Source organism: Prosopis cineraria, unplaced genomic scaffold, assembly GCF_029017545.1.
Source record: "Prosopis cineraria cultivar Desert tree isolate PC_DT_omini unplaced genomic scaffold, ASM2901754v1 PC9, whole genome shotgun sequence".
Lineage (NCBI taxonomy): Eukaryota > Viridiplantae > Streptophyta > Magnoliopsida > Fabales > Fabaceae > Prosopis > Prosopis cineraria.
The window spans coordinates 19,063,225-19,079,940 of record NW_026555340.1 but is presented as its reverse complement, the minus strand read 5'-3'; the positions used below and the strand labels follow the sequence as shown (position 1 = coordinate 19,079,940).

General features: G+C 27.5%; 1 long non-coding RNA gene across 1 annotated transcript; it reads left to right on the top strand.

Moving 5' to 3' along the window:
• The first annotated feature begins 5,213 nt into the window (after positions 1-5,213).
• LOC129319215 (uncharacterized) lies at positions 5,214-7,715 on the top strand. The gene is made up of 3 exons (XR_008595464.1): positions 5,214-5,312; positions 5,377-5,434; positions 7,222-7,715. It is a non-coding gene; the product is annotated as an uncharacterized LOC129319215 (long non-coding RNA).
• The last annotated feature ends 9,001 nt before the right edge of the window (positions 7,716-16,716 follow it).

Sequence of the window (16,716 nt, the reverse complement as noted above, 5' to 3'; positions counted from 1 at the left end):
ACAATCAAAGACCTAAGTGATTAGTTATTCCGCAAATTGTATGAGCCTCACATGAAATTAAAGGATTAAAATAAAACATAAAAAATAAATAAATAAAATGATAGAAATAAAAGTAGCTCAATATATATATATATATATATATATATATTTTTGGCCAAACAAACTAGCTCAATATAAACTAGAAACAGAGTCCTGTTCATATATTAGTCAACTTCTCATAACTGCATATTAAGTAGTATTCATTTATATAATTAAATTACACAAATGTGCGCCTTTCTTGACATGGCGCGGCAGTTATATTAAAAATATAAAAGTAAAATTATATTAAATCTAGACGTCCAGATGGACGGTGCAGACTTGTGCGGAAACATGAAATTTTTTCCGGAGCTTGGCGGCCATGCCATGTCTTCTTAAATTCTAATTACAGACTTCTGAATCCCGTTTAATTATTAAAAGAAAAGTAAAATGAATTTAAAAAATTAAGATAAAAATAAATTAAATTATCCTTTCTTCTATGATAAACATAATAAAAAACATTAATATATATTATAATTATGAAAAACCTTTCAGCAACCTTTCAAAAATTTTAAGAATCATGATTGTGAATTCATGAATTAAATTACCTTTTTTCTTATTAATGTGCTGGTCTATTCTATTTAAACGTCTTGTTTTTATTTTTACTTTTTCAATCTATTCTATTCCTTTTTTTTTAAAGCAAACAGGACCTAAGTTTTTGATTTATGCATTATTAATGTCTTTGTTCTTTTACGCGACGGCGTGAACAAGCTCGGAAAAAATCATCCGCCGACGTTGCGGCCTCTACTGGCAAACTCCTCTGTATGTATGTATGTAGACTCAAATATCATCTCTAGACATCGAAATTATTTTCTGAAGAAATTTTTTCTGTTGCATAAATAAACACGTTCTTCCGTTCTTCATATATTTGGGATTGTTTGTTTCTACTTTGTTTTCACGTCCGATATCATCCACCACCGTCGCCGTCGATATCACCAACGCTTGAAATTGCACGGTCGATCTCGTGATATCACCGTCATGATAATGCGGATCAGCTACACTGCTACTAACTAATGAGGGGGGTAAGGTGTTAGCTAAGTTATTAATTTTGTCTAAATATTTAATAAATTTTTAATTTTATTTTTATTTAACTAAAAAATTATAAATTTATTATCCATTCTTTCTCATAATTAATAAATTTAAATAAAAATAATATTAATGTTCAATTAAGTATCTTGTATTTAAGATCAAAGAATCCTTTTGAAAGACGTATTGTAATAGACAGACTAGATGGAGTAGTTTTTTTTTGTCCTTAAAAAATATATAACATTAATAACATACAATTATGATGAAAAATATTAGTTGACTTGACTATAATTAAAATAATTTTATAATATTGTTCCGTTCAGTGAAAGTTCTTGCAACTCGTATTTATCATAATAATATAATATAAATATATATATATATATTAATGTGTTTAACAAAAAATTATAGCCCTTCATTTCAAATTAGAAGATATTTTGAGATAAGATTGAGTGTACTAATAAAACTCAATAATTACACTTTACTACATATTTTAAGATAAAAATATAAATTTTTAAAAATTTCTTCATTTAATATAATTTTAAATCTACAAAATTAATCATTTCACTACAATTATTTCAATTTGTTCTCCACATAAAAGTTAATATTGAAAATCATCATTAATAAAAATTTATTTTCATTAAATTATTTTATACTTTAGAACATTGAAATACCTCCAAAAACTCACTCACCTTTTTTTTTTATAAGTCACTTATACTAATCTCATCAATAATAATGTAAAAAAGTAAAAAAAAAAGTGTATAAAATTTTAAATATATCTTTATATAAAAATTAAAAATAATATCATGTAAGGATAATTTTAAAAATACACTTTAAATCTTACCTAAAAAATTATGCCATAACTTATAGTAAATAAGATAAAATTAACTTTTTATAATTATTATATAAATGAGACTAGAAGAATATTTTATAACTTAGGACATCCAAAAGACTGTTATATTTGAGAAAGGAGTGACGTGCACGTATGATAGGTACACCAAAAATAAAAGGTAAAATTATATTTGTGGATTTAAAAAATAATTATTCACAAATAAGAATTAAATATAAAATGAATTACTTTCAAAATGAAAACATGGACTTTTTCCCTATAAGACTTATTATTAGTTATTATTTATAAATAATTTTTTTTTAGATTCTTGAATGTAATTCTCCAAAAGAAAAGAAGATGCTAACCACGTGATAATATGTTGAATTTTTTATAAGACAAGACTTATATACTAATTTTATATATTTAATATATTTATAGTAAATTAAATCATGATATATAAATTTTAATGCATTAATTTCATTAATAACAAGTATTTATTATAGAAATAATTATTTATAAAAGATTCACATATTTTAGTTTAATTAGATACATACACTTTAAATATATAAGTTTAAATATATAAGTTTTTTTTTATGGATGCACCCAAAAAGCCCCTCTTCATTATTCTTTTAGAAGCTTTTTAGGTCAAATTTTTTTTAACTTACAAATATTTTTTTCATTGAAGATAACCTTGTTCGAAATATTATCAAAGTTAATTCAAAAGAGCGAAAACAATGTTGCTAACTTGTTGTTCACGAAAGTACAGATAAATCCCCAACTTTTATTGATTACAACAATTTAATAGGAAATGCCTTATTTGATCTCTATAATTTTGACTTAGCTTAACTTAATCTCTAATTTAGTACAACTTAATCCTTATAATTTTAATTATTTAAAAATTAGTTCTTATATTTTAAAAAATAAAATTAGAAAGATAAATCTTTATACTCTTTATCAAATTAAAAATTATAGTAATTTTAAATTAATCCATGAATGTCAACATAATTTTAATTTTTAAAATTTTATTTTTAAGATACAAATAATAATAACTGATATTTTGAATGATTAAAATTATAAAGATTGAGTTGTAATAAGTGAAAGTTAAAGGATTAAGTTATAACCGAGTCAACACTTTAAAAATGAGTTACAACAAGTTAAAATTTAAGAGTTGAGTTATAAATGAGTCAAAATTATAAAAGACTAAATGAAAATTTCATTTGAGTTAAAACAAAAGCAATTATTACTTTATATATATTTATAATTTTTATCCCACCAAAAAAAAAAATACTGGACAGAACTATGTCATCCGCAAGATTGATTCGTTTTTGGGGGGTGGGGGGGACAATAACCTGAAGAACGCATCTCATAAGACAAGTTTATATCCAGAATACAGAATGCGAATCAAAGTTTGAGGAAAAAAAACAAGAAATAAACAATACATTTTAAAACGAGAAATTCAACTGTGCAAATGCAATTAACTTAATTACACGAAATTTTGCTCAAAATCATCCTTACGTGGATATGTTACAGCAAGCTAGAATGATTTTTAATAGCAATTGGATGTCCATTTTAACTTTATCCATGGAGATTCTGGACTTGGGATATATGTTGTCCTTTCTAATGTCCAAAATGTTAATGAGAGACTCATGACACCATCATTAAATATAATAATTAACGTATATAGTAAATAAGTAAGGGTGCTAATATAAAAATTTATTCGAAAAATCATGGTTGATATTGTCTTAGAATTATAAAATGAAATATAAATGGAAACAGAATCTTATATTTTAAAGTGGCATACGAGTAGTAAAAGAAACGGATGGTCTATAATTACAATAAGAGTGAAAAACATAAGCACTTTTGGCCAACAAAAAAGAAAAGAAAAGAAAAGAAAAGAAAAACATATACGCTTCGGTCCCATTTTTCTTAATTATAGACGTCTCTCTCCTATCTTATAAATATATAATAACTTCTCCTAAAATTATTAGTTTCAAAACACAAATTAAACCTCCCTTCTATTGTTAAAATTTTATTTTTTCATCTATTCAACCATTAGTTAACTGTTAAGTCATATATATTAGACCCAAATACTTTCTTTAAATACAAATATTATTTAAAAATTATTTAAGATATCCAAAAAAAATTTAATGCATATATTTTTTAAATTTTAATTTTGTTCATGTCTTAAGCTGTTTAGTTTTGAAAACTTAATTATTAGGGAATTTTTTAAAAAATATAAATACACCTTGGTAAAATAGGGATTTAATATATAATAAGGGGAAATAATTCAGTCAACATAATTTATGTTTATTTTTCTTTAAATTTTATTAATTTGAACACAATATTTATAATTAATTACTTATTTTAATAATATCATACTTAATCATTTAAATTTTCTTAAATTGTATACAATTAAATTATAAGGGAAAATTAATAATTTTAATTTTTAAAATAATTTAAAATAAAAAATTGAATATTTTAGAATCTTTAATGAAATATTTCTGACAATGTTAAAACACTGGACTAAAATGTATATTTTGATAATAAATGAGAGGTGTCTAAAATTTTGCAAAATGATAGGAATGTCATTGTATTTTATTCTAACAATTATTGACTCTTTAATTTTAAAAGCAGTATATTATGAAAATTATATTATAAAACAATTTTTAAAAATAAAAACAGAAACCAAACGAGGCTGGAATTCTCTCTATTTCTTTCTCCCTTCTGTTATGTTCCTGTCCCTTTAAAAAATGTGATTCGATGACAATTTTTTAAAAAATAAGTCCAACAATATATATTACTTCCTCCAATTTTTATTATAAAATATTTTTAATTGTTTCATGCATTTCAAAAAAAAAATAATTTTTATATTATAAAAAATTCAGAAATAATTTTATTTTTACCTCTAACTTTAAATAATAATACAATTAATTAAATATCTTTAGCTTAATTAAAAAATAAAATTAAAAATAATTTAATTATTATAAAATATCTTATATTTTAAATTAAAATTTTTTTTAAAAAAGTATTTTATGAATAAGACAGACGAGAGTATCACAGCGCGTTAAGAGGGTACCAGAGAGCAAAGATGAATGAGGGACAAGACCCACATGTCGAGAAAGAACTTGTCACTTTCGAATCCTAGCCAAAGATAATTGGACTTTTATTTTTTATTTGTACCAGAAAATGATAATTTGACTTATAAGGCCTTGCGCTTCTAAGCCGAAGACAAAAAAGCCTTCTTATATATATTTTTTAAAAATTTAATATCAAAAAAAATTAAATACTACGTACAGTCATACACTAAAAGAAAATCATAGCCTCATTCATTCATTCTCATTTCTTTTCCCTCATCCATCAATCGGCCAACTGACCGAGCATATAGGTAGCCTTCTGAATCAGAGCGTTAAGCTTTTGATTTATGCATTATTAATCTCTCTTTCTTTTAGGTGAAAGGCCTGAACAAGCTCCGGAAGCATTCGTCGGCCGGTGTCGCTTCCCCTGCAGGTAAACTTTCCTAAGTGTGTACTCAAATTTCTCGACAACAAAACCTTTTCTGCTACAATTTCTTCTGTTACACAAGCAAGTTCGTTCTTCCATTCTCTACATATTTGGATTGCTTGTTTCTACTTTGTTTTCACGTCCGATATCAACCATCATCATCGTGGAGAGCAGCAGCGCCAACGAAACCTTGCCCGATTACAACACCACCACCCTCATGATTGCCGCGCCGTCGTTGACGGCTTCCATCTTCACCTCAGATCAGTAATAAGCCGACAGCGTACTAAAGAAAATTTGCCGCCACCACTATTCGTCAGCCATCTTCGCTTCTGCGAGAGCGTGAGACTCAGGGAACGGCGAATGAGTGGGCCATAGGGGTACTGGAACCTCGCTCGAACACAACGACGCCACCCTCATGATGGCCGCGTCGTCGTCGACGGCTTCCATCTTCGCCCATGGTTAGTGAATGAGCCGACAGTATACGGAAGAACATTCCCCGCCGCCACCATTCGTCGGCCGTCTTCACTTCTCTGAGCGCGTGAGATTCAGGGGACGGCAAATGAGCGGGCGAAAGGGGTGATGGGACCACCACGGTCCTCGTCGCTGCCCCATCGACAGCGCTCTTTTAATGGCAGGGGTGCTGGAACCTTGCTCAAACACAACGACGCCGCCCTCATCATGGCCGCGTCTCGTCGACGGCTTCCATCTTGGCCTCCGGTCGGTGAATGAGCCAACAGCGTACTGAAGAACTTTCCCAGCCACCACCATCCGTCGGCCATCTTCGCTTCTCTGAGAGCACGAGATTCAGGGGATGGCGACTGAGTGGGCGACGGGGGTGCTGGAACCACCATGGTCCTCCTCGTCGCCCCATCGTCGCCCATTTGCCTATGAAACCTGGTCGCCAGCCCCGCCGCCGATGACTTCAATCTTCCGCTTCCGTTTGGATCCTCTCCTTTCCCCACGATCGCTTCTTGCGGAACGTTCAAGTCGCCACGGGTCGGTGTGGATTGTGTCATGTTGCTGCTAATGGAGTTGGGTCCGAGACGGATCCGAAAAACCTGTCTCAGACCTGCGGGTGAACACGTTGGAGGTTGAAGGCAACCTCTAGCTTGGTACAGTTAACTCAAAAGAATAGAGAGAATATTGTAGAGAAAGAGATGAGAGAGGCGAGAATCGGAGAAGAGACAACAAGCAATAGGGACTGGACTAGTAGAAATTCTCTCTGGATCATGAATATGTGTTCTGCGCCTTCAAATTCGATTCATTTTGTGGCTAATGGAATCGGGACTGACGCGGATCCGAAAAACCCGTTTTACGCTTGGGCTTGAAGACAACTTCCTGCTTCGTACAATTAACTCAGAGAAGAGGGTACTGAATTTCACTCCCTGCTCGGTCACGTAGTCATTGGCTTCTGATTCTGTTGTTAGCTTGATTTGTCAGTGTGTTTTGTTTTGTTTTTGTTTTTTTTTTTTGAGAGAATCTGTCACTGTTGCTTCAATCTGGCAGTTTCGTTGATAAAGATAGTCTGAGAATTTGCCCCGTCTTTCGTTTTGGAGTGAAATCCTGTTTTTGTTTTGAATCGCGTAAGTACTTTCCAAGTGTGCATGTCTCATGTGTAAAGGTATTTGAGAATTTTACGTCCGTTTACTCATTTAAATTCATCACATATATTTTATTTGTTGAGCTTCCAAAACCATATCTGTTGTGTTGAATCACATTCCTTGATTTCTAGGTAGCAGGATCATTTATATATATAAAAGAATAATAACTGAGGGATGATTGCCAATATGCAGGGATGAGTTCGTCAAATAATTGGAAGGGAAAAAACTGCATCGGAAATAACTTAGGTTATGGAAGCAAGTATGTTTCTGATGAGAACAAGAATAAGAAGAATTATGGAAATGAAAATAATGCATCAAAGGGCTCGTCTTCCTCCTCAAAGGGAAGCACCAAGAACCAGATAGGGGACCTCATAAGCTATGGGAGTAAGAGGCCACCTCCACCCAAAGAGTAAACAATGCTTGTTGTCTTTGCATCACCCCATTTTCTGGAGTTTTGATGTTGTGTGAGGGTTGTGTGCTGTTTCTGTTTCCTTTTAATATGCTTTAAGTAGTTTTGCCACTATTAATTAAAGCCGTGTTTTTCATTTCATGGTTTTACTTGGACTTTAGGCTTCATATTGAAGCATTGTTTGAGGATGTTGTGTTGTTTCTGGTGGTGTTCTTCTCTGCTTTGTAATGTGCTTTCAACAAGTTTCATCTTAATCAAGTATTCATGTGTTGTCCAATTTAAACCTCAGAAACAGAAATATCTTCCTTAATTAGCTTCTTAATTTACTGTTAAACTTATACTATAATTCCATTGAGAGCACAAAATGTTGCAATTGGAAGTCAAAGGAAAAAAAAAAACGTAAGGCCATTAAAACTAAAATTCTATAACAGAGAGAATGAGGACACGGTCCACACTAGAGGAATGGTTATCTGCTGAGTAATGGGCTTGACTTAAGAGGGCTTGGGATATGGGTTTTGGGCAGGTGATAGTAAAGAGCGATTGCTCTGAGGCGACTGAGTTGATCACATCAGCTTCCATCTGTCTTCATGAGGATGAAGACGTTTAAACGGAAATCAAACTTGTTTAATTGCAGCCAAGATTCCTTGGAATATTCACAGAAGCGGGGTGATTTGCTGGTGGTGGGAATTCGGATCCAATTTGGAGAATTCCGCCTGATGGGGAAGGTGACATGGTTCATTTGTGTATGCGGCATGAGGAGAATGGCATGGACGTAATTAGTGCACTGGGATGGAAGAAAATGTGGGAAGGAGGCGAGACAGAGGGATGCATTTGAACAAGTTTTGAGCCTCTTTCACCGGTCTTCATTTGAAAAGTTGAGCGTCAAAATGATTCCATAGTTGGGAAGAAGAAATAGGTTGTGCATTATCGGATTACGTGAGAAAAGTAAAAATAACCCTTATAAAAAAGAAAAATACAAAAAGGTCCTTTGAATTCATTGCAAACTTGAAGAAATCTTTTATTTTCTTTTTACTGCATACCCAATTTTTTTTATTATTATTTCTAGTTCATTATTTTATATATATATATATATATATTTATTTATTATAAGGTACTTTTAACTATTTCAAACATTAAAAAAATAATTTTTTATATTATAAAAAATGAAATGTATTTGATCTTTTATCATTAATTTTTAATAATGATATGATTATATTAAATACTTTTACATTAATCAAGAAATAAAAATTAAAAAATTACATGAGGTTGTGAGGGAGTATTGGCTTGTTTGATAATCTATTTTGAGAACAGTTTTTTATTCTTCAAAATAAAAAAAAAAAAAATCTATTTGATAATGTATTTTTAAAAAATATTTTAAAGAATAAAAAAACATTATTTTAAAAAATAAAAAAATAAAAACAAATTTTAAGTATTATGAAATTATTGTTTTAGAAAATAAAAAATATTTATTTTTATTATTTTTATTTTTAAAATGTATTTTATAAAATAATAATTTTTAAAATAATAAAATAAAAACAGTTTTAAACACGCCTTACCTCCATTGGCCATCCGAGATTTCATGATAACCTTTCTTCTAGGGCTCCGCTCTTATGTCATACGTGTCCGATGGTCCCAAATCCTGTTCAGGCAATGATGACTGTTAAATTTCAACAAAAACGGCCAGTGGGTCCCAGCTGGAACTCGGGCAGCACCAGGGACGAAACAGGAAACGAATTCTCTTTCTTTGGAGAACATATTTTAGGGGGAATCGCGCAGTTGGCCTCGAAAGAGGCAAAAATTGTACTGCAGGCTCAATAAATTCTTTTATTACACTCTAGATCCAAAGATCTTTGTTACAATTTTCTCAAGAGCAAAAGTACAATTTTATTTTTATATAATTTAAAAATTTAAATCATATACAACACAATATTCATGTATGTTTAATTGATCAATATATTTAAAAATGTATAAGTGACGAGCACAATATACAACACAATGTCTATAAATGTACGACATAATGTTTATACATTATTAACTAAATGTTCATATGTGAATACACACGTAAACATTATCTTGAATTTATAAACATTATATTGTATATCTATAGATATCGTGTTGTGCATCTATGGACATTATATTATACATGCAAATAAAGATAATCAATATTGTGTTATACGTCTATGGACATTATATTGTGCATTCATGAATATTATGTTGTATATAATTTAGTTTTCAAATCACATAAAAGTAAAGTTATACTTTCACTCCTAAAAAATTTAGAACAAGGGCTCTTAAACCTGCAGTACAATATTAATATTTTGAGTATATATTGGGCTCAAAGTGACATTTTTTTATTGTTTTAGGACCTGTGATTCTCCCTATATTTTAATAGTGACAAGAACTTTCAACAAATAAATATTGATGATTAATAAATAAAATTTAAGTTTTAATAAGTGTGATTTGTTTAAATTTTTATTAGATATTAAATTTTTTCACGATCTTTTATTAAAAATCTCTCTTCTTTCTTTGACAATATCATCATTTGATGACTTTTGACGTCCAAATTTAATCTAAGTCATTCAAATTAATTAATAAAAATTTATAATTTTTTAGTAAATTTGTTTATTATCAATCTAGATAATTTAAATTTAATTTAGATGATACAAATTTAATGTTAAAATTTTTTATAAATTGATTGTTTAAATTTATTTTATTGTTGAAAAAGACTTACTATTTTTGAAATTTGATACCATACCACTGCTCAAAAGTTTAGGGGATTAACTTTATTACATAAATGGATTGCCAACTTTCCTATCATCATATAAATAAGCAGTTCTTTTTAGATTGATCCAAAACCTCACTAATTGATCTTTATGGTGTTTTCTCTATCAATTAGATCTTTTATCCATAGAAAAAAAAAAGTATCTAAGCATATAAATTTCTTCATATTTCAACTTCTATGAATTTTTTTTGCTACAGCTAATAAAAATTATTGTTTTAGACTACATATATGTAGAAATTCCTTTTTCTTCCTAGTATTTACTAGTAGATTTGCTCTTTCTTCTTTTTTTATTTCTATAGTGGAGATAGTTACATGTAATGACAAATCACAGTCATATTATTAAAGCTTGTGATAAGAACGTGTTTCATTCTAGTGTTTGAAAATAATATTTCAAATCTTTCGTATGTTTTCTATTACTTATATGGATAAGGCCTATGCTTTGAGGAGTTGAAAATAAATGTAGATTTTGAGATTCTCATTCCATCATAAACAAAGATGCCACACAAATTCTTATTCAAATTATTTCACATTATGGATCCTAATATATTAATATAAATTATATATTAATCTTTTAAAAAAGTCAGTTAGAAGATTATCAACATTTTTAATATTGTATTTATTAAAAATCTCCTCAAGAAGACGGACGGGTACCCTTCGCCTACTACTTTTGTCCTCCAAAAAAATTCCTATTACTCATACCAACATAAATTAATACACACACTATATATTTATTGTTTATTGGTTATTGGTATTACGGGGTTAAAATAATAGATATCGTATTGTATGAATCTACAATATAACATCGCATTGGATATGTTGTAGACTTATAAAATTAATTAGGGGGTAAATTAATTAATTCAAGTTCTAATTTAATTAATTAATTAATTAGGATAATTGGATGGCTATTAGGTCCATTGGACCCTGTATGGAGGTTAAATTCAAATCCTAAGTATTATTAAGTCACTTTGGGCCTAAAATAGTGGGGCATAAATTAGGGTTAATGAATTGAGCCAATCATAGCAGATGCATTGAATTTTTAAAATGTAGAGATACATTTCAAACAACAAAGAAAAAAATATTTTGAGAGAGGAAGCGAGAAGAAGAGTAGAGCTCTACTAGGGTTTGCCATTGAGAGTGATTGGGGATGGTTCTAGGCTATCTAATCCTCAAATAAGCTTTCTTTTTCCTTCTCCTATCTTCTTCTTTCGTTTTCTTGGGATTTTTGGAGTGTCTAAGTGCTGTCCTGGAATGACAACCATGTTATGCCGTTCTAATGAAGTCCAAGAGGTGATATTTTGAGTTTTTAATCTTGAATTTATGTTCATGGCACTGATTAAGGGCACTAATGATGGATTTAAGATTAACCCTAATGTTAAGTTAGCTATATTAATTTAATAAAGCTTGTTTATAGTGTTTATTAAGCTTAATGAAGATTAAATAAGCCAATGAAAGTTAGTTATGGGTTAGTTTTAGTTAATCACGCTTAATGAGAGCATTAAGCCTTAATTGTAATTAAGGGGTTCATTAATGACTAATAGTCATTAATGATATCTATTAATCTTAATGTGTAGATTGATTGTTTGTAGGGCTTTAACCTAAATTTAATAACCTACCATCTTATATGTGTGTGAATGTGTGTGTATAAGGTACTAGTAAAAGTACTCTCTTTGATCTTTCATATAAGTCCTTTTTAGAAGAAATTCATATTCTTTTTTATATGTTACTTTGCATAAAAATGGGAATCATTAATTACTTTCCTCCAATTTTATGTAAAAATTTACACGAGAGAAAAATTATTTTAAGACTAAAATATATATTTAATTTTTTAATTTTACACAAAATTTTTTATCTAATAATTTTATAAAGTAACCTTTTAGTGCTTTAATTTAATCATAACAATATTAGTTTTATTAAAAAAATTCTTACATTAAATTTTTAAATATTAACAAAATATTCTTGAATGTTGTCATGTAAAATTTAATTTTTTAAATAATAATAATTGACACAAAAAGTAATTATTTTTGAATGATGATCTTAAAGTTAAATGACTGAAAAAATACTTTATAAAATTGAAAAATTATATTAATAAAATTAAATTAAAAATTTTCTTTCATTTTTACAAAAGCATTAATACTTTAATTACATCTTATTAATTTTAGCGAGGGGGTTAAAAATGAGTTATATATAACATCAAGAAAGAAACTTGCATTCCCTCCCTCCCAAAACACTTCACTTTGTTTGGGCCCACTAAAGAATCATTCCTTACAGAATCAAACACAGAACAACAAAGGCGAAGACAAGACACAACGTCTAACACAAATTAATCCTGCACAGCAGAAAAGGCCAAAAAAAAAAAAATAATTCTGATACACAACATTGAGTAATTATTAAATTTTCAATCTTACCCTCTAATAATTGAGAAGTGCTTAACAACTATAGATAAGATTAAAAGTGTTTATAATGAATAAGGGTATTCAAATAAAATAACATTAAAATTTGTTAAAATTTAAGCTTTTATAATTTTTTATAATTCATAATATTTTAAGAATCTGTGTTATGTTGACCATCTATTCTAAGATCAAATCAAATTTAGCCATAATATCAAATAGTATGCATAAATTGTATTTTTTTGTTAAAAAAATAAAATATTTTTACTATTTTAAAATATAATTAATGTATTTTTTTAGAAAAATATTTTTATTAAATAAATAAATTATTTTATATTTACTCAATTAAATAAAAATAGTTTATAAAAAGATGATGTTAGTTTAAAGATAATTAAATAATTTATTAAATATTAAATTTAATTAAAAACATATATATTTTTATAGAAGAGTGGTTATCTTTTAACGAGAGAATGATTGACCGTGAAGGGAAAAAGAAGCAAGGGATAGAAAAGATTTTTTTATTCACACTTCTTTAATTAGAATTCCAACGTAGTGTTAGCCTTTGAGTGTGTGTGAAATTGACTCATTAATTAATCAAACATGCACAAAAAGTGGGTAATTTTTCAGGAAAAAGAGAGATCATGTATCTTTCGAGTTTCAGATGTGCAAATTCCATGGCTGCCCCATGAAGCAATACTCCCTCCATTTCTATACACTAACTTTATTTTTATATATAAAAAATTTTTTATTCTTATATATAAGGAGTTATTAGTATTTTTTTAATGAATAAATTATTATACCTTTATTAAATTGAAAAGAGAAAGAGATAAGTACTCTTATTAATTTATTTTAGAAAAAGAGATTTATTTTTTATTTACAATAATTAGGGAAAAATTAAAATGTTGTTGTGCTTTTAATTTTATAACTAAATTTTATTGGTTTGTGTGATCCAATTAAAAATATCTTATATATAGGGATAAAGGGAGTATAAGAGGAAAGAAAATGTAACACACAGTTTAAGAAAATTAGTCAGACATAATAATTATGTGTGAAAAAAAAATTGAATTGAAACACCCTATGTTAATTAATATAAGCATGCATTAATTATTTTTTATTAATGTAAATTATAAAGAATGATTTAAAAAATATGTAATAAATGCTTATTATAATTAGTGATTTTGCTTATATAAAAAATAAGTAAAAAATAATAGTTTTTTCTATAAAAAATAGAGAGAGTATCTAATTTGGTGGTCCTGCAAATTGGAAATCAAGTATTTTCTAACCATGATAGAGAATATGCATTGTGCCTTTGATGGTTAATCACTTATAATTTTTTTACTATTAATCTATAAATAAATTATTTAAAAAATTATTAAATATATTGAAAATTATTTATAGCATTGATTGAAAATTTACAAGAATTAGTTATAAATTATAAGCTAAGTATTTATGATTTTTCTTTCACTTGAGAAAATAACAAAAGATAGTTGCGAATCGTGATACATTAGTTAGGAATTTACAAGAGTCAATTATAAATCTTAAATTAATTAATAAAAGATAATTTATTACAAATAAGGACTATAATCTATTATTAAAATTAAAATTTTAATAATTTAAGATTATTCCCTAATGATCATTTTTGCTTGAAACTTTTTATATACTTCTGTATACATGCTATTGTGTGTGAGTGCGTATATGATTCCGACCAGAAACAAGGATATCAAAAATTTTATACTAATATTACATGTAAAACAAATATTAATTAATGTACTCGTACCAATATTAGTTAATTAACATTACATGTAAAACAAATAAAAATAATAATTTATGTTTAATAATGTCAATAAGTGGGGTTTAATTTGTCACATGTGATTTTGACGTCCATCACGTTCAATTCTACAATTTTAAATAAGCGCCACTGAATTAAGAAAACAAATACTTCATTCATTTAAAAATATAATATATTTTTAACTGAATCTCACCTCCTAATAAAATAGTTACGTATTTTTTAACTAACCATATTTTTTTATATTTACCCTATTAAATATCTTACAATAAATATAAAATCATTATCAATAGGAGCACTTTAAAAAAAGACAATAATTATATCTCAAAAAAATAAAAATGCTTTACATTTTTTAATATTTAAATTCTTAAAAAATACCTTATATTCTTGAACGGAGGAAGTATATATTACAAACCATCACATACAAGTTAGTGATGGTTTTTGCTTACAAAGATTCTTTAAAGTTGATATGTACTCTTCCAATCTTCTTTATAAGTTATTTCCACAAATTTCATCACTATCAATCTAAAAAAATATAAGAAATAAAATTTCAAATATGTTCATATATACTCCCTCCGTTCAAAAATAAGGCATTTTTAATCGAATCTCACTCTGAATAAAGTAGTTATCTAATTTTAAACTAACCCTATCTTTTCATATTTACCCTAATTAAACATCCTATAATAAATATAAAGTCATTATAAATAGGGGTACTTTTAGAAAAAAAAGATAATGATTACATCTCAAAAGACTAAAAATGTCTTATATTTTTTATATCCAATTCCTTAAAAAACATCTTACATTTTTGAAAGGAAGGAGTAACAAATTAAAAAATAATGTCATATTATTTTTTCTATCTCATAAAGGATAATTTTAAAAATATTTTTTAAAAAATCATACTATAATTTATAAATGAAGTAAATAAACTTTTAAAAAAATGGGGTGAAATATGAGAGGATAGCGATCACATCAAATCTTCGCTTACCGCACTTGCCTACTGCGAAATGAGAAATTAATTATGAATTTTTAAATATTAAGTCACATAAACCAATACAAATTAGCTTATATCCCTAAAAAATTTCAAAATATCCAAATATACCTTTCAACAATAAAAGAAAGCAGCTGGCTGGCATATTCATGAACTTGCTTTCTTTCTTTTTATTATGGGATAAAAGTCAAACGATTATATATTCATAAACTTGCTTTTGTTCTTTTGTACTGCATGATTATATACCTAGTAAACTATTACTAATAAATTAATAATAATTATTACTTTGTCAACCATAGAAGCTAAGGGAAGGCATGCCATGAAAATTTGCCAACAGAAGAACTAGAAGTTAAAAGTAAAAGAATCTGATATGTAGGCCACCCCGACATGCTTTTTCCACAACGAACAACCTTTTTCGTTAACTAAACTAATTCACTGTTATGAAATAGGAAGATATAATTTTATCCTTATAATTTAATTAAATTTTATTTTTAATTCTTATAATTTTTTCAATATTTCAATTTATATAAAAATTTAAAATTATAAAAATTTAAAAAATAAATGTTTCTCAATCTTTTAAAAATTATAGAGGTTGAAAATATTAAAAAAAGTTGCAAGGGAATATACCAACTTCAATGGACTCATGCCTGCACACGGCAGCTATATTTTTTTTTAAATAATTTATAATATTTTAATAATTTCCATTGAAAACTTCCCCAAATATCATTAATTCATTATGTTCCCTTTTCAATTTTCATCTTTAATCTCTTCATTGTCCAAATCCAACTCCCACACCTCCCCCTCCCGCGCGGCAGCTATAATTTTTTATTCCGTTTCCCTATATCTTCGAAGAATAATAAAGTAATAGCAGATAATTAGTCTAGATATATATCGGATTTGTCTGGGAAACTAAAATAATTAAATAATAATCCTTTTTTATTATTTTAATCAAATATAAATAATTTTTTATTTTATATAATATATACAAAATAAATTATTTTTTTATAAAATCCCTAAACAATATAAAAATCACTTATGTTTTTAATCTTAAAAAAATCAAAAATTTAACCAGTTTTATAATAATTAATTAAAGAATGACAACTAAGATATTTTAGATTTATAAAAAATACTTGACTTTCTAATGTTGTGCTTTACAAAAAGTAATCATCACAATAAAGCAGGCTGCCAAATTATGGCATGAGAAAGAGAGAGGACTGAAGTACATTGTACATCATCTCGCTAGCCGAACATATTCTTTTACTAATTATTAATAAAACTAAATATTGAATTGACATAAAGTTGCTGATGATAAGGTTGACATTTGTCAGTAGTTTG